General features: G+C 37.5%; 1 pseudogene; it reads right to left on the reverse strand.

The window, feature by feature from the left end:
• Nucleotides 1-19,327, reverse strand: part of LOC149225466 (cytochrome P450 77A1-like) — a 47,877-nt pseudogene that overhangs the window by 4,816 nt on the left and 23,734 nt on the right.

Consider the following 19,327-nt stretch of genomic DNA (forward strand, 5'->3'; position numbering starts at 1 on the left):
CCTCACCCACTCCAGACCAGATCTCTCATACGCAGTAGGGGCAATTTCCAGATACATGCAGGAGCCGCATGAGCTACACTGGAATGCTGCCAAGCACATCCTCCGATATGTGTAGGGCACCATCACCTTCGGGATTCACTATGCAGCAGGCACTGCATTGAATCTCCTTGGCTTCACAGATTCTGATTGGGCGGGAGACAACATTGATCGCAAGTCCACCTCCGGATATTCACTCAGTCTAGGATCTGGCCCTATCTGTTGGTCGAGCAAGAAGCAAGCTGCTATTGCTCTTTCTTCAGCTGAGGCTGAGTACCGAGGAGTAGTCAACATCACCATTCAGGCTCTGTGGCTACAACACTTCCTCACTGAGTTGGGCATCCAGTCCCACCAGCCCATTGTCATCTGGTGTGACAACCAGAGCACTCTCAAATTTTGCAGGGATCCAGTACAGCGGCAGTGGACGAAGCACATAGAGATCCATATGCACTACATCAGAGACTTAGTACATGATCAGGTAATTGATTTGCAGTTCTTTCCTTCAGCAGAACAGATTGCAGACATCTTCACCAAGACATTCACTGAGCAGAAGTTTCGCTCTTTGCGTGATCGTCTTGGAGTGAAGGACATGATTGCTTAGCAACTGTATTTTTCTTCCTCTTCTCTTTTGATTACATTGTATTTTGAGGGGGGGTTTTTCCCACGAGGTTTTACCTCTTTCCTCAATTTTAGTACAAGATGCACTGTATTTTGGGTGACCTTTGGCCTTAGTTGCCAGGGCCCATTTTCTATTCTTTCCCATAGTGGTGTTCAGGGGGGGTGTTGGAACTACTACACACCTACATACAGACTCTTAGTTAGAGCATGTGACTGCATGCAAGATTCCTTTTGCATGTTGGAACTACTACACATCTACATGCAGACTTTTAGTTAGAGCATGGGATTGCATGCAAAATTCCTTTTGCATGATTTACTCCTTGATTTGCTCCTTCTTTAACTCTGCAACTGACTATTTATCTCCGGAACTTGTTGTAGGTGTTGAGTCTTCTCATTGATCACCACTATAGTCATTACCTTGGGATCTTCACCCAGTAATGCTATATCATGAGCATTGTAACATAATTTTCTATTGAATCAATGTTCTCTTCTTTCGATTTTCTTTTAGTGTTTTTGCTTTGCAAAGCTGTGTGTTCAAGCTTTACTAGCTAGATTCATTTGTGCAGGTTTTCTAACACATTTACACGGCACTGGTTTATGAGGGCGAGCAAGGCTTCCCGCTGCCTCAGATGGGCCCTTTCCATCCGCCACTGGCTCCGCCAGTAAAACAATTCCGGAATCGGTAAGGCTTTGGCCACACCTGATCCGCTGATCACGGAGACCTCCCGCATGACGCCCAGCACGTAAAACACCGTCTCCTCCTCCAACTTGCTACTGAAGCACATCCACAAGACGATGCGGTAAAGCATGGTTTGAAACTACTCCACCACACTAACTACTCCCCGGTTGCCAGCCGCTTCGTTCCTCAGGTTTTCCACCAGCCGGCTTATGCCCCACTCCCTTAACTTCCGAAACGCTTTCATCGTTGAAAAGTTCAGGGCTTTGTTGACCAGATTCCTGTGAAGGCTCTGCCACAATGGCCCATATGCATTCGTGTTGATAACTTGATACCGTGCTGGTGGCACTGGGTTTTAACATTTTCTGTGGCCCACTGGCCGCCGGGCGGTCAGCGAAGATGGCACCTTTTTGTAGGAGCACCTCCTGAGAAAGCTCGCGACTAGCAATCATCACCATTGGGCGAGAACCGAACCAGATGGTGAATATTGGGCCGTAACTCTCATGAAATTTCTTCACTGAGCCGTTGAACCCGCCGCTTGAGAATCCGATCTCAAGGAGGTTCCCTACAATGGGCCATGCCAGGGGACCTGGCAGGAGGTTCCTAACTTCTTGTAGCGCCACCTCCTCCAAAATACCAGTCAGAGGATATGAGCAATCGCCATGGAAATTCCAACGAAAGGGTTAACTTTGGTGTAATTTATGATATGATATGATATGAGCAGTGTTTTACTGCCTTGCCTTTTCCTTTTAGGATGATAGAACTCCAAAATGTCACCTATCTGATCTTCTACGGACGTCGACTTTTGCCTATTCCTCCGGCACTACAAAAGATATTTTCAAAATTTATCATATTTTAATTCATCATCAATAAAATATCATTACCCCATTTTCTTCGTTAAAACGAAGAAAATAATCATTTTCCAATTAAAAATATCTTGTTATATAAAAATAAAACTTCTCCACACATTCTACATCATAAAAATAACTTGTCATATGAAAATAATAGTTTTCTCACATTCTATTTCATAAGATTTACTCTTTTAATCAATATATTGGGATTGAAATCTATAACTCTAAAGTTAATAAGAAGATTTATCTCACAATTTGTATTTTATTCATATCAACTCAAGTTTTTATAAGAAAAATAACCTCTATAAGAATTACCTTTTCAATACCTTAAAACAAGATATTCATAGTTTAAGAAATGAAAGTAATATCTTCTTGTTAAGGGACTTCAATGCTAGAATGTTGCTAGCCAAGCCACTCTTTTAAGTAATAACTTTCACTGATATGAAATGATCATTTATTAAAATTGATGTAGAATTGAATAGCCATTAATAAATTGAATGTTAGCTGAAAGTGCGGAAATCGAGGAAAATTGCTTGAGAAGAGGACTTTACGACAGCTGATTAAACATAAGAAAGATGCATAACAGAAGTGAAAACAGTAAAAACATAGTGATACCAGATAATACAGTTGATTACGGAGTTTGTTCCTGATGGACTACGTCTCTGGGTCTTCTTTCAAGATGGGTGACCGCTTTATTAGGATTGAAACAAAAGAGGTCAATTACACAGATATTTGATCAAACTAAATGTGCACGCAGACACTTATGATCACTGTCTCTCTGAACCAGCTTTCCAAAGTCTGTCCTGGTTCCCAATTCTGACTTTGGATGCTCCTGTTACACTGAAAACAATACTGCCTCTGACCTCCAGAATCTCCATACAAAACCAAAACAACTCTTCTCCTGATCAATGAAGAAAAACCATCTTTTAAAGGCCTGCAGGTACATCAAAACCACTTTGGCTGAATTGCAGATGAATTGGTTAACTCAGGATGAGTTTTAGAACCTCGGTCTAGTTGGAAATTGACACCTAAGGTAGGTTGGTATGGTCATCGCATTAGTTGTTTTAATAAAACTTATCAACAAACCCAAAAATTCATTGTATTAAATTCTTAACCGTTTGCGGTCAGCTTAATCGAGCGGAGGTTGGACAGCTCATGTGAGCGGTGACCAAACTCGCGGTTAACTCGCCGAAAATTCCTATTGTGGCTAAACGTGTGGCTAACCCTATCTCCAGTCACATGCAAATAGTCTTGCTCACGGTTCTCGCTGCGGCTAAACTCTTGACTGCTAACTCTGCTATCCCTGTCTCCATTCACATGCAAATTCTGCGGTTGGGACCCCGCGCAGTTGAGTGCTAGTGGCTTAATGCTAACCCAACCATCTTTACATACTTGTTCACATGATCGCCTTCGTTGCGGTGAGAACTTCGCGCGGTCAACTGGCGATTAGGGCCTATATAAATGTTTTATAATGTTTTGTTTGTTGTTTTAAACATTTAACATAGGTCAAGAGAATATTAGGTTAAGTTTTATGTTGTTTAACATATATTTTGGTAATGCGATAGGTATGGATTAGGGCTTAGGTTAGCATTAGGTTTATGTATAGTTTGTAATACATATCATTGTAATGTAGTTGGTTAGGGTTGCAAAATTAGGTTTAGATTTAGATGTTTAGGTTTAGGATTACATTTTGTTTTTCAAAAAGCCCATGTACAACATATTGTCACAATGTGACATAAAACCATATACAGATCGTTGACACTAGCTACCTTTGTGACAACAACCCTGATGACATATCGAACCTCTACAATGGATGACGCACCCATGTCGATGATCAACCTGCGAGTGGATGAAAAAACCCAAATACTCTAAGGCGAATGAAAAACACATGTCGTCGATCAAATCCTAGCGGAATTGATGACAAACTCATGTCGACAACTAGGTGCTAAACCATCTCAACTAAATGCCATGAAAAACCCTATTACCTGAACAACCTAATCCATAACCAACTCTGTCGAAGTTGACGACACCGAACTAAATTGACGACGACATTGAACATTAATGATGACCTATGGAACTGATCTGATGAGATCCTCTTGGATCAATCCTCTCCACTTGAAAGCTTTTGGACCACAAAATTTTTACCAAGCAAATAGTCAATGAGGGTAGAACTCCCTCTCTTTCCACCTTCAACTGATGATGTACCAATACATTCGATCAATCACCTGCATGTGATGACCCTGAGGATGTTGATCATGGCACTTTTTGAGTCGGTGACCTGTTCCATCCATCTACAAGATGAACTACTTGCAATGATGGGAAAACAACCTATTATGAACATGGAAATTGATTTCTTTCCACAAAGAACCATGAGTTAGTGATTCATAATCATATTTGAAAATAGTCTCTACTGAATATTGTTAAATACCATCAACATGTATTTACAATCTATTTTGCAGAATAACAGAGACAATCCAAGATATTCTTGACATCAAACCAGCTACTTGATTTGACATATTTTCCTGATTCCTGATTACTAACTGAACTTGCTGCAATGAACCCATCAAATTGTAAGGTGAAATTTGCTGCAACTTAGTTTGTCTTTGAAAGTATTGAATTAGCTGTTGATTTGTTTGAATGACTTTTCCTTCATTTATTAAATATTTTTTCCATTGATTAGAACTTTCCCATGATGCATAAGTTTCCCTTAGATACTTTGACATTGCTTTAGAAAAGGCTTTTGATATGCAAACAAAGAGGTTTCCTCTCCACTTGAAAAGAGGTTTCCAAACTGTTTGAAACATGAAATGGCAACGCAATACAACAGAAATTGAACACTGATTTTTCCCAATATTGACCTGTATCCCTGTCACTGTTAATTTCCAAACTTGGACTAATTGATTCATTCTGACATTAGGGAGAGGATTTTTAGGCACAAACTGTAATTCATGTTGCATTCCTTGCTTATGATTAAGATGTTTGGTTTTACATAGAACTGGAATAGTTTCTATCTCTTTAATCAAACCATATTTAAGTCGAGTCTCATAACTTAAAGAAGCATCATGTTGATTGTTATGTTTCTCCTTTATACACATGATTACCAATCTTTGATTTGAACTTATTAATCGCTTCATCAGATTAGCATTAACTAAATTCAAATGTTTTTTACTTTTATGTGCCCTGCCAATAAATTCAACCCCATCTTTCTTAAGGTGATATTTATTTTCTCTCCTATAAAATACTGCATCAACATCATAAAGATAAGGACTTCTTAAGACAACTCCACATATGTCTACTAGAACCACATCTAATTCCACTTCATCAATATAATTAGCTATTATGTAAAATCTTAATCGACACTTTTTGGTGACTTTTATTTGAGTTGATTTATTTAGCCGTCCTAATGGGTAAGGTCTTGGATGACTCTGTGTTTCCAAACCCAAAATTTTAGCTAAATATTCAGAGATTAAATTCGCCTGTGATCCACTGTCAAACATTGTATCTATCTTTGTATGCTTCGAAGTTATCCTTATGTTAAACAATTCAACTCTTTTATCCTCATCTGAAGAATTTGTGTTTGATGAAGATGCAATAGTTTTCGAACTTGAACCAGTGTCAAAAGTTTTACCTATCGTAACCATAGTGGTAATCCTCCTTTCGTCACCTAAATCTGAACCTAGATTTTGTTGGACTACTGCAATTGCCTTCTTTTCATCCTTCTCCTTCAGGAAATTTTTGGGCTTAAGTTTTGGAGGAAGTTTCCAACACATAGATTCAAACAATGTAAACTTTGAAACGGGAACTGATATTGTTACCCATTTCATAGAGATAGCAAAAAATTGACCCGATTTTGAAAAAGGGCGAGGCAGAACACACATTTTTTTTTAGAACATAGTTCTTGGCACTTTAAATAACCGATACAATTACCTATTTCGTAGAGGTAGTAAAAACATGACCCAATATAAATATTTTTTTTTTAAATGTTAGTGATTTTTATGCTGATTTTGAAACATGTTAATGCAACGTGTTATACAGCAAACCTTTTTTTTTTAATTATAATTACTTAACGAATTTTTAAGTTGTTTTATTTTTATTTTTTTAAATGTCGATTACTTCAAGAAACTCATATAAAAATATACATAAAAAAAAGACCAAAAAAAGATGTTAACAAAAAAAATTATCTCATAAACCATAAAAGAAATTGAAAAAAAAAACATAATTTAATATATATATATATATATATATATATATATATATATATATATATAAGTAAATCAAAATAGAAAAATTAAAAAAAAAACATTAACAAAAACAAGAAAAAAAAAATAAATAAATGAAAACAAACTAGATTAAAAATAAAAATAAAAAATTAACAAAAATAAAAATAAAAACTAGTAAAATTAACATTAAAAACATTTAGAAAAAACTAAAAAAACAAAAATAGATTGAAATTAAAAAAAAAAAAAAAAAAACCAAAAAAAATATGTCTTAAAAAAAAAACAAAAAAAATTAAAAAACATGTATTTAAAATTAAAAATTAAATTCTTAAAGAATCAAGTATTTTTCAATTTAAAAAATAAAAAGCAAAATATATAAAAACACCCAAAAAAAATTAAAAAAATTTAAATTTTTTTAACTAACCTTTTTTATTTAAAAAAAAAAACAAAAAAAATTTAAATTTTTTTATACAGATTGTTTTTTTTATTTAGAAAAATATATATTAAAAAAATTTTAAATAATGGTTAAACCATTTTGTTTTTTTTTATTATTTAAAAAAAAATAATTATTAAAAAGTGTTAATTTATTTTTAAGTGAGTTTTTTTTTTATTTAAAACAATTTTTTTTAAGTTTTAAAAAAAAAAAAAAAAAAAATTTCCCCCTCCCTGCTGCCCGCAGTGGCGGTGGCCCAAGCGGAGGTCCTGCAGACAGGACCCCTGCCCGGGCCAACGTCACCGCGGGCGGCTCGGAGGGCAGAGGGGCGATTCCCGGAATCGCCCCTCCGCCCTCCAGGTCGCCCGCGGTGGTGCTAGCCCGGGCGGAGGGGGAAAATATTTTTTTTTTATAAATTTTTTTAATAAATAAAAAAACTCAAAAAAAAAATTGTTTTAAATAATAATAATAATAATAATAATAATATTCATTTTAAAAAACTTGCTTAATCAATTTTGTTTTTCATTTTTCAAATACAAAAATTCATCTTTCTTTAAAAATTTTAAATTTCTTTTAATTTTTTGGTTTTTTTCTTTAAATTTGTAAACACATTTATTTTTAAATTTAAAAAAAAAAAAATTAGTTTTTTTTTTTTTTTTTAAATGTTAATTTTACTAGTTTTTTATTTTTATTTTTGTTAATTTTCTATTTTTTCCTTTTTTAGTCTAGTTTGTTTTTTATTTTTATTTTTTTCCTTAGTATTTTTTTTTCTATTTTTATTTACTTATATATATATATATATTTTTCTATTTTTATTTACTTTTATATATATATATATATATATATATATATATATATATATGACAAAAAATAAAATATATATATATGAGATATTAATTTTTATTTTATATATATATATATATATATAAATAAGTAATTAACATTTTAATCTTAATTTTAGTAGTTTTTATTTTTTATTTTTTTTTGTTAATTTTCTAATTTTTTATTAAATTTAGTTTGTTTTTAATTTTTTTTTTTTTTTTTTAGTTTTTTGATAATGTTTGTTAAATTTTTCTATTTTTACTTAAATTTTATAGTTTGTTTTAATTTTTTTTCTTTTCCATATATAGATATTTTCTTTTTTTTTCTTTTGACAATTGTTTTTTATTGTTTACAAGATTTTATTTTTTTATTTTTTTCAATTTTTTTTTAAATATGTTTTTTTTACTATTTATTTGTTTATAATTTTTAAGTTTTTTTTAGTTTTTTAATTTAATCTTTTTTTTTTTTACATTTTTATTATTGATTTTTTTTTTAATGTTCTATTTTTAGTATATGCTTTACTTTATGATTTGTTAATTTTTAAATTTTTTTTGTTTTGTGTTTTTTCATTGTTTTAATTTTTTTTTTTTTTTTTTTATTTTATGTCTTCATTATTTGTTTGAAATTTTAACTTTTTTCAGGGTCATGATAAAATATTTTACGCTATTATTTCGAAATGTTGAAATATTACCCTTGAAGAAAAGGGGAAAAAAAAGTGTTATCCCAACGTTAACACTTTTTGTTTTGAGGGTTTTTTTTGGACAATTTTTGCACAAAAAATTGGTTTTCACTACCATTTTTAAAATATGTTTAGAATTTACCCTAGAAAAAAGGTGTTATTCTAGCATCAACACTTTTCATTTTTAGCACTGTTTTTGATGTTTTTAAGGGGTTTTTTTGCTAGAGTTCTCGTTTTGAGTTTACAGTTCCCGTTTCAAAGTTTACATTGTTTTCATCATGACCAATTCTCTGGCAATGAGAACAAGTAGGTCTCTCCTTCTAAACGATCGTTGATTTCTTTCTCTTCGAAATGTTCTTCCCCTTACTGTCACTGGAATCTTTGATTTCCAACACTTTGGATGACTGCGATGAAAACTTGAATGGTATGCCACCTGATTCAATATGTATGGCCTTAACACACACTTCATCAAAATCATCAATATTAAACATCAATAACGTATGCTGCAAATATGAATGTAAACTGCTAATGTATTTTGGCAAAGTTTCACGTGTATCCAATGAAATACCAAGTGCCAATGCATTCTTTCTGAACTCCTGAGTAAACTCCTAAACACTCTGCCCTTTACCTTGCCTCAGATGCTTCCAATCAATAACAACCTACTGCATTTATCCTAAAGGATAGAACTATTTCCTAAGAGCTTTTAAAAAATTAGACCATGAAGAGATGACTTTCCCGTTATGCTTTACATCTATCTGAGTTTTACTTTCCCACCAGATTAAAGCCGTTCCCCCCATTCTAAGTGTATCTAACTGAATTTTCGTTTTATCATCAAAAATGTTCTAAATGCGACAATACACTTCTAACTGCTTAATCCAGTTATCTAACTTTTCAGGATTTATTTCGCCATCATATATAGGTAACTCAAATTTTACATCAAGCTTCAAAAGAGATGTTTTCTTAAGTTTCTTATCTGTTTCTGATTCTACACTGTAAGAAGAAGAAGATGATGATGATGGAGGTGAAGGTGGTTTATCAGCCTTGCCTTTACTTTTGTCCTTCTTCGATGTCTTTGAAGAAGAGGCTGCATCTCTCGCCTTCTTGTCTTCATACAGTTCTCCTAACATCTATTGCATAGTTAAGAATGCTTGCTGAAACTGTTCATCACTCATCTTAGTTTCAGTTTTTTCACTTGCATTAGATCGTGAAATGGTTGACTTATGGACGACTCGTCATTTTCCAATATCTGGATCAATCTACTCAAGGATTCCTTCTCTTCGTTGTGACTTTAACCTAGTTAACATTCAATGGAAAATTCTACAAATGCAACATGTTCTTATACCAAATTATATGATCTAAAATGATCATTTATTAAAACTAATGTAGAATTAAATAGCCATTAATGAATTGAATGTTAGCTGAAAGTGCGGAAATCGAGGAAAACTGCTTGAGAAGGAGACTTTACAACAACTAATTAAACATAAGAAAGATGCATAATAGAAGCAAAAATGGTAAAATCACAGCGATACCAGAAATCAAAGTTTATTACAGAGTTTGTCCGTGATGGACTATGTCTTCGGGTCCGTTTTCAAGATGGGCGACCACTTTATTAGGATTGAAACGGAAGAGGTCGATTACATAGAAATTTGATTAGACTAAATATGCATGTAGGTACTTATGATCACTATCAAAAGGAAGTTCTCTGAACCATCTTTCTAACACCTGTCACGGTTCCCGATTCTGACTTCGGATGCTCTTGTTATACTAAAAACAAAACTGCCTATGACCTCCAGAATCTGCATACAGAAACCAAAACTACTCTCCTCCTGATCAATGAAGAAAAACCACCTTTTAAAGGCTTGCAGGTACATCAAAACCTCTTTGGCTGAATTGCAGATGAATTGGTTGCCTTAGGATGAGTTTTAGAGCCACGGTCTAGTTGGCAATTAACACCTAAGGTAGGTTGGTATGGTCATCACATTAGTTGTTTTAATAAAACTTATCAACGAACCCAAAAATACATTGTATTAAATTCTTATCCATTTGTGGTCAGCTTAACCGGAAGGAGGCTGGACAGCTCATGTGAGCGGTGACCAAACCTGCGGTTAACTCGCCGACGGTTCCTATTGTGGTTAAACCTCTAGCTAACCCTGTCTCTGGTCACATGCAAACAGTATTGCTGATGGTTCCTGCTGCAGCTAAACTCTTGACTGTTGACTTCGCTAACCCTATCCTCTTTCACATGCAGACTCCGTAGTTAGGACCTTGCACAGTTGGGTGCTGGCAGCTTAATGCTAACCCAACAGTCTTTACATACCTATTCACATGATGGCCTTCGCTGTGGTGAGAACTCCGTGTGGTCAACTGGTGGTTAGGGTATATATAAAGGTTTTATGATGTTTTGTATGTTGTTTTAAACATTTAACATAGGCCAAGAGTGTATTAGGTTAGGCTTTATGTTGTTTAACATATAGTTTTGGTAATGCGATAGGTATGGGTTAGGGCTTAGGTTAGGATTAGGTTTATGTATAGCTTGTAATACTTATCATTGTAATGTAGTTGGTTAGGGTTGCAAACTTAGGTTTAGGTTTAGGATTACATTTTGTTTTCAAAAAACCCGTGTACAAAATATTGTCACAATGTGACATAAAACCATATACACATCGTCGACACTAGCTACCTTTGTGACGACAACCCTGACGACATATTGAACCTCTGCAATGGACAACACACCCATGTCGATGATCAAACTACGAGTGGATGACAAAACCTAAATGCTACGAGGCAAACAAGAAACACATGTCGTCGACCAAATCCTGGCAAAACTGACGACGAACTCATGTCGACAACCAGGTGCTAAACCATCTCAATTTAAAACATGAAAGACCATATTACCTTAACAACCTGATCCATAACCAACACTGTTGAAGCTGACGACACCAAACTGAATTGACGACGACACTGAACACTGATGATGACTTGTGCAATTGATTTGGCAAGATCCTCCTGGATCATTCACCCTAATCCCTCTAGCTAGATGACGAATTTGACTTAGATAGTACAAAATACATAACTAAGAATTTAAACCACTCTCCTAAGTAATAACTTTCACCCTAATCCCTCTAGCTAGATGACGAATTTGACTTAGATAATACAAAAGAAATAAGTAAGAATTTAATTGGTACTCAGCTAATCAAGATCTTTAGTTCCCAAGACTAATTTGTAATGCAATTAATAAGTGGTCAATCTCTATCCATGTGACCTATATTCATAGGATTGATTGTAATGTTGTGCATTATGTGATATCTGATATCCATTTTCTCAACCATATTATTAATTTTGACCTCCTAAACGTCTACAAGCTGATTTTGACCAAAGGTCTCTACCCTTAACTCTAAACCTTGACATACATACCAACCGCATGTAAGAGAATTGTGAGAGTCAAAGACACATTCATTTTGACATAAGTAAAATGGATCTCTTCCTAAAGAATTTAAATAGGAATTTAGATTTCTTAATGTATAATGATAACATTAATCACATCTACCACAATTTTACAACATTCCTTTCCACTATCATTAACAAGTTTTCTATCGAGGTGTCGTATAAAAAGAATAATAGAACTTCCAATCTTTGGTATGATAATGATTAAATATTTGCTAGGAAAGTGATTAGAGGTGCCCTTAATGAAACCGTAACACTTAAAAAAATAAATACATACAAAGTTCTTATCAAAGGGAAGAAAAAATCATATATAGATAGGAAGCAATATCATCCTCTTTACCTTTCTAAAGTTGAGCCCAAAAGGTTTTGGAGGAACATTCTTGTCCATAAAATGAAATAAAATAATTTGATCCCTTTAAAGAATTGGGATATCTATCTTAAGAATCTTTATGATTCCCCTAATGCCATGTGCACCATCTTGAACACTCTTGTATAGGAGGATATATTTTCATTGGAAGATGTTGAGTTCAAGACTAAGAAACTTGCTAATGGGAAAGATAGGGATATTGGAGGCTACCAAGATGGAAATTTGAAAATGGGAAGATTTTTCCTCATCCCCCATATACATAAGCTCCTCAATTTGGCAGTGAAACAAGGCTTCTCAAAGCCCTAGACATAAATCATTGTTGTTCCTATATTTAAAATTCATGGATATAAAATCATACCCTCAAACTACAAGACCATTATGATTAGCTACATTTTAGCCAAGTTGTATGGTCTCATTTTGTAAAATAATATTAGATTGTGGATTGAAATCCATGGTAGAAGAGCTAAAGGGAAAGTTGGATTTAGAATACATTTCTCAACTATAAACCATCTTATTACTCTTAGAATCATTCTAGAGAAATTTCGCAATAATAAAATTGATATCTTCTATTATTTTGTTGAATTTAGAAAAACATTCGACATTATTCCTCGGGATAAGCTATGGAAGAGGCTAGAAGAGATATTGTTTCCTCTCAGGTTGAGGGTTGTTGTGACTATGTTGTATGCGAATGTTATTGTTAAGATTAGGAGCACTGAGGGTTGGTCACAATAAATTAAATTCATTATTGGGGTTAAATGAGGTTTTCCCTTATCCCCCAGTCTTTTCAGTGAAGCTAGAAGATTGTTTGGAATTTGTAGTATGTGATGGACTCAGGCTCACTGCTATGGTCATTACTCTTCTCCTTTGTGCACGTTATATCATTATTCTAGCTAGGAGCCATGATAATCTCGAAAAATGACTTAGAATCCTCCAAGATTACTACTTCAAGATGTTAGAAAATTATATATTACGGAGCAATGGAACACATAAAATATTGCAGAAATATAAACACAGAAACGCACAAAACAAGAGAGACACAGATATACGTGGTTCACCCAGTTTGGGCTACGTCCACCCCGAACAACCAGTTCTTCCTTTCTATTATCCAGCAAAATGAAGAGACACAACCTACAACAAATCCGTTGTAATATCCTTTGTTTTCTCTCACAGTCTCACCTCTGTTTCTCGCTCACACACTGAATACACATCTATCACACATCCTCAAATACAATACCCTCATACAAAGAGAGGGGTTGCCTTCTAGGGCAAAAAACCCTAAACAAACATAAGTTCTACCGTCAGATCATCCGCCTAATGAACGGCCCAGATTGACTAGAAATTACTATACTTTTACAAGGCAATTTTACATTTATTTTTGGCTTCGGGGGCGCTGCCCCCGGCCCCCGGACCCCCCATCCAGAGGGGATGGAACCCCACGGGGGGGACAAGTCCCCCCTGCACCCCGCCACGTGGAGGGGTGTACAAAACATCTGGCTGAAACAAAGACCTCTGAACAATCATGCTCCACACACAACAATCTCCCACTTGGAGAATGATTGTAGCAACTCCACCGTTGCTTCATTTGTTGGACAATGGCTCCTCTTTGGACCTGGTTGTTTCTCATCTTCATCGTCATCCTTGAAGACCAATTGAAACTGAGCATGTTCTCAGTTTCTCCCTGGTTACAACTTTTGTTAGCATATGTGCAGGATTCTGGCTAGTGTGTATCTTTTCTAGCTTCAACTCTCCATCTTCCAACATTGATCGTATGAAATGATACTTGAGCTATATGTGTTTAGTCCTGGAATGAAATGCTGAGTTCTTTGCAAGATGAATGACACTTTGGCTATCACTGTATAACGTTCCCATATCATGCTTCTTACCCAACTCACCCATAAACCTTTGTAACCAAATCATTTCTTTACTAGCCTCTGTAGCAGCAACATACTCTGCTTCTGTTGTTGAAAGTGCAACAACACTTTGGATTTTTGAAACCCAACGGACAGTTGTTCCTCCAACAGTAAATACATATCCTGTAGTGCTCCTCCTGTTATCTCTGTCACCTGCCATATCTGCATCAGCATATCCTTGTAGGGAGATGTTTGAACCACCAAAGCATAATGCTTGATTTGTGGTACCTTTCAAATATCTCAGAATCCATTTCACTGCCATCTAATGTTCCTTTCCTGGATTGTTCATGTACCTGCTTACAACTCCCACTACATGTGCAATATCAGACCTTGTGCAGACCATTGCATACATTAAGCTTCCAACTGCTGATGCATATGGAACTTTAGACATATAATCCATGTCTTCTTGGGTCTTTGGGCACATTTCCTTGCTAAGTTTGAAATGGCTAGCAAAAGGTGTACTAACTGGTTTTGCATTGTGCATGTTAAATCTTTTCAACACCTTTTGTATGTACTCATTCTGAGACAATGTTAATTTACGATTTTTCCTGTCTCTAGTTATTCTCATACCAAGGATTTTTTTTTGCAGCTCCCAAATCCTTCATTGCAAATGAATTTGCCAATTTTCTTTTGAGCACATTTATTTCCTACATGTTAGATCCTGCAACAAGCATGTCATCTACATACAATAACAATATAATATAACTGCCATCATTTTGCTTTTTCAAATAAACACAATGATCAGAGTGACATCTAGTATAACCTTGTTCAGACATAAACTTGTCAAATTTTAGATACCACTGCCTTGGAGCTTGTTTTAAGCCATACAAGCTCTTCTTCAACCTGCACACTAGTTTCTCCTTCCCTTTCACCTCATATCCTTGTGGCTGCTGCATATATATCTCTTCCTCCAAATCCCCATGGAGAAAGGCCGCCTTTACATTTAACTGCTCAAGATGCAAATCCTCAGCTGCTACAAGACTTAAAATAGTTCTAATTGAAGTCATTTTAACAACAGGAGAAAATATTTCATCAAAATCAATACCTTTCTTCTGTGCAAACCCCTTCACCACAAGTCTAGCTTTATACCTCTGTTTTCCTCCATCTTCTTCCTTCAGCCTGTAAACCCATTTATTCTGCAATGATGTTTTACCTGCATGGTGAGCTCCAGTATTGTAGCAATAATGCTACAACTCCTGGGGCTTCCTGTCTCTCATTTTATCAACCCGGTAGTTCGTACAAACTTGGAAGCGACGGTGCTGTATGCACAAGTACTAGCTCTTGTCGCAGTTGTCACTTGGTCAGCTGGCACAAGTCCGCTAGGGCTCAAGCCAACTTCTATAGGCTCACAGAAGAAGCTTTATCAATGATGGACGAAAGCTAACTCAGAGAAAACTACTCTACTTGGCGAAAATGATCTGAAAGCAAATCAAAGCATGTAAACCTAGGAAACCCTAATTTAACTAGTCTAACCTCTATACTGCAAGGAATGTGAAGGAAACTTATACCAATGCTGTTGTTACCTCTAATAAGTGGAAATGCATGGATCTAAGCTGTTTGCATCATGAAAGACATGTTTTTGTATTTTCCCTTTAAATGTGTGGAATGATTGTGATTGTGTGCTAGTTAGGGTTTGGTTGTGCAGATGGGATGGAGAAGGAAGGAAAGCGTGGGACAGGTTGGGAAGGCTAGGGGAGGTCCCTAAGGATCCTTAGCATCCATCCACAGAGGTTCCTCGCATTCAGATGCTCAGCAACTGAGAGAGTGGCCTCCTACAGGATGGCTGTGGAGGATCCTACAGGATACTCTGTTTTCTACAGGATGTCTACAAATGGCTATAGGATGACCTACCGTGAGTGGTTGGAGTGATGGAGGAGTAATGGAATGGTAGGGGGAGATGTGCAAGGTGGGGATGAGGCTGGTGATGGATGTAGAAGTGAAGGAATGGGATAGGGAGTGAATGAAGGGAGTAGGTTGGAAGATGGAGGACTAGGTCAACAACGAGGGCTAGAGAATGGAGCTATGCGAGGAGTGAAAGTCTTTGGAGAGATAGCAGAGCGGAGTGAAGGTCGAGAAGATGTGTGTGCATGTGTGATCAAGGTGGAGGAGAAGGTAATGGGCCGAGAGGGAGAAGTGTAAATGTAACAAATGCTTATGACTGTTATCAAACCGAAAGTGCATCAACCTAACTACCTGTGCTCATAATTCAATGATCAACAATCAAAAACGCGAAGGAGAATGTGCATGAAGCTGTGGTAAAGGAGTGCAGTGCATGAGTGGATGACAAGGAAGCATCTAACGTAACAGTGACTGTATTGCAGCAATCATCAAGTGAAGAAATGCGTGTTTTTGGTGGCTAGCTATGGGTTGCACCCCAATCTTCAAGAAAGATGGCAGTGAGTCCTAACAACCTTTTTGTTGGAGCTCCAATGGACTCTATCTATCCTCTGCTACACTAAACGACTGTAAACAAACTCACCATAAGCAAATCCTATCTACTCATGAAAAAGACCAACTCAACAACCTGTAATTCGAATTGCATGTACAAATGAAAAGCTCAAAGTGCTGGAAATGAAATGGGAACAACACTACAGCAGAGGGGATCTATGGCTCTCAGGTTGGGCCCTAACCTGAGAGCTATAGTCTCCTTAAGAAACTCAGAACTAGATCACAAACTGTCTTCTTTATTCATAATCTGATATCATGCCAAATTGGCTTACAAAAGAGAACGAAACTTGAGCTGTGCTCCAAAATTACAATAGTAACACGAGAGTTTCAACAACCTAACCAAGGCTAAGGCCTCTATACTTATACAAAACGATGATCCAACAAGTATCCATGATTCTAGGAGCTCGGCTGTTCAATCTATAGTTTAACTGCTGATCCTGTAGGATGATCATAAATGTTGTTTCCTGTAGAGCAGTTTTGAACTGCTGTTCCTGTAGAACAGCTGGCCGTGTATTAAGCTCGGAGGGAGGATGGAGTGGGGCTCGGAGTTCTTGGTGAGGATCACGAGGAATGTCCCCCAATACCATGGACAACCTCTCCTTACGTCAGCAATGCCAACTCGTTGTCTCCTTGCCACCTTTTCGTTGTCTTTTGCTCCCTTTTAATGCCAAAACCTGGAATCACAATGCATTAGCTACGTAGATAAAGTGCCTATCCTTTCTCCTACAAACAACATGAATAAACTAAGAAGTGTATGCATAAACAATAAAAATGAATGGTTTGAGCAAGCAAAATAGGCCAAAATGAGCCCAAATTGTACCAAAATTGGGGCTCATCATCACCCCCCAGCTGAACCATTTGCTCATCCTTGAGCAACCTTGCCCCTGCTCCTCGTCCTTGGCCGAGGACTCGGGACCGGAACAGGCTGTTTCTTTTCTGCTTTTGATGGCCCTGCCTTTTCTGCCCCTGATGGTGATGAGGGTGATGCTTCCTTCCCTTTTCCTATTTCTTTGAGTCGGGCTTCAGAAGGCGACTGGCCTATATTTCGTGTCCAGGAAGTTATTTTTGGGCTCCCCTTTTCGGGGGTAGATGATGGTTTAGAGGGGGTTCTTGCACTGGGTGAAGTAGGTACGTCCCCTGAAGTGGTATGGCCGCTGGGTGAAGGCTGTGGCTTGCTCGGGGACATCCTCTTGCTTCTCCTGGCTTCAGGTGGCAGAGGGGTCTCCCTCTCCCTTTTCTCTTTCGGTTTTGGAGGTGTGCTGAGGGCAGCCAGTGCCGCTGCTGCCTCCTTATCGAGGATGTCAGCCTTCTCTTTCTTGTGTTTTGCTCCCTTGGAGCTCCTTGTAGAGGGTCCCTCCTTTTTTGATTCCAGGCTTCCTGTGGAAGACCCTGCTTTGCCCGCTTCCGGGCCTCCTGTAGAAGATTCTTTCTTTGTCTTCGGGCTCTCTACAGGAGGCTGTTTCGCAATGACCTTCGGGCCTCTTGTAGAAACCCCTCTTTCCAGCCTTGTGATTCTTGTAGGAGCCCCTGTCTCTGTCTTCGGGCTTCCTATAGAAGCCTGTGGTTGTACTGTCGGGCTTCCTGTAGAAGCCTTTGTCTCCGTCTTTGGGCCTCCTGTAGAAGCCTGTTTTCCAACAATTTTCGGGCTTCCTATAGAAGCCTTGGTCGTTGCTCTTGGGCTTCCTGTAGAAGCCTGCTCCTTACTGATCTTCGGGCTTCTTGTAGAAACCTTTGTCCTTGTTTTCGGGTTTCCTGTAGAGGCCTGAGTTTGCGTTTTCGGGCTTCCTGTAGAAGCCTGTGATTGCGTTCCTGCAGATGCAACTCTCACCACCTTCTCTTGCCTTGTTTCGTGGCTTTTGCGTTTGGCTTTGACTGCAGAAGCTAACAAGGTGCTTGGGCTGGCAGGGGCCACCTCAGCTTTGATTGCCCTGCTTTTCAACCTCTGTTCCCTTGCTGATAGGATGGGGGTGTCCTCTTTGACTTTGTCATCTTTTCCCTCTTCCTTCTTCTTTCGTTCCTTTTTCTGTGCTGGAGTCGGAACTTTTTGGCTTTTTCCTTTCTTACTCCCGGCTGCTGGCTCTTCTTCTTCTCCGTTAGAGGATTCCGCTTCTTCAAGCAACATTTTTATGTTCCCCGTTCTGGATAAGTTCCTAAATGATTCCCAAGCGAGGGGGACTTTATATGAGCGGAGAGCATCCTCCACGAGGAGCTTGACTAGCCCATGGTGGGCTATCTGGTCCGGAATTCCGTCCTTGAGCTTGGTGGAACACTCCATTAAGGACTGTAGTAGAAAGTAAGGAATGCTCAACCTCTGTGCTGCAGGGAGGTCAATCTGGTGTCTTAGTTCGTTAAGCAGCCTGAAGTGATACGCATATACAATGCTATATCGACCCTCACAGGTGATATATTTCATAATTTGTAAACTGACTTCGTTCCATGGCGGCAACAGGCTTGCCCTTTTGACTCCATTTTTGTCTTCGGTCAATGACTCTTCCGGTGGGAAGAACTCCTTCTTTGCTTGCTGGCTCATCTTCCGCTCTTCTTTGTCCCACGACAGACCCATGGGCAGCTCTGTAATCCGACTGATATGCTCTGGGGTGAGTTCGAGGCTGAGACCTCTGAAGGTTATCGTGGCCAATGTCTGTGATTTAGGCTGCAAAGCCTGCAAAAATTCCTCGGCTACTTCATCATCGTAGCCCTGTAGTTTATCACAGAAAGGCATCCATTGCGCTCTAGTGAAGAGCTCAACCACTGCCGGGTTTCTCCTTAATGCATTTGAATTAGTGGGCTCTCGCCTGATAAACCCGCCAGGCATGATGAACACAG

Source organism: Pinus tabuliformis, chromosome J (genome assembly GCF_031772625.1).
Source record: "Pinus tabuliformis cultivar Carrire ecotype Pingquan chromosome J, CPIR1, whole genome shotgun sequence".
NCBI classification, from domain to species: domain Eukaryota; kingdom Viridiplantae; phylum Streptophyta; class Pinopsida; order Pinales; family Pinaceae; genus Pinus; species Pinus tabuliformis.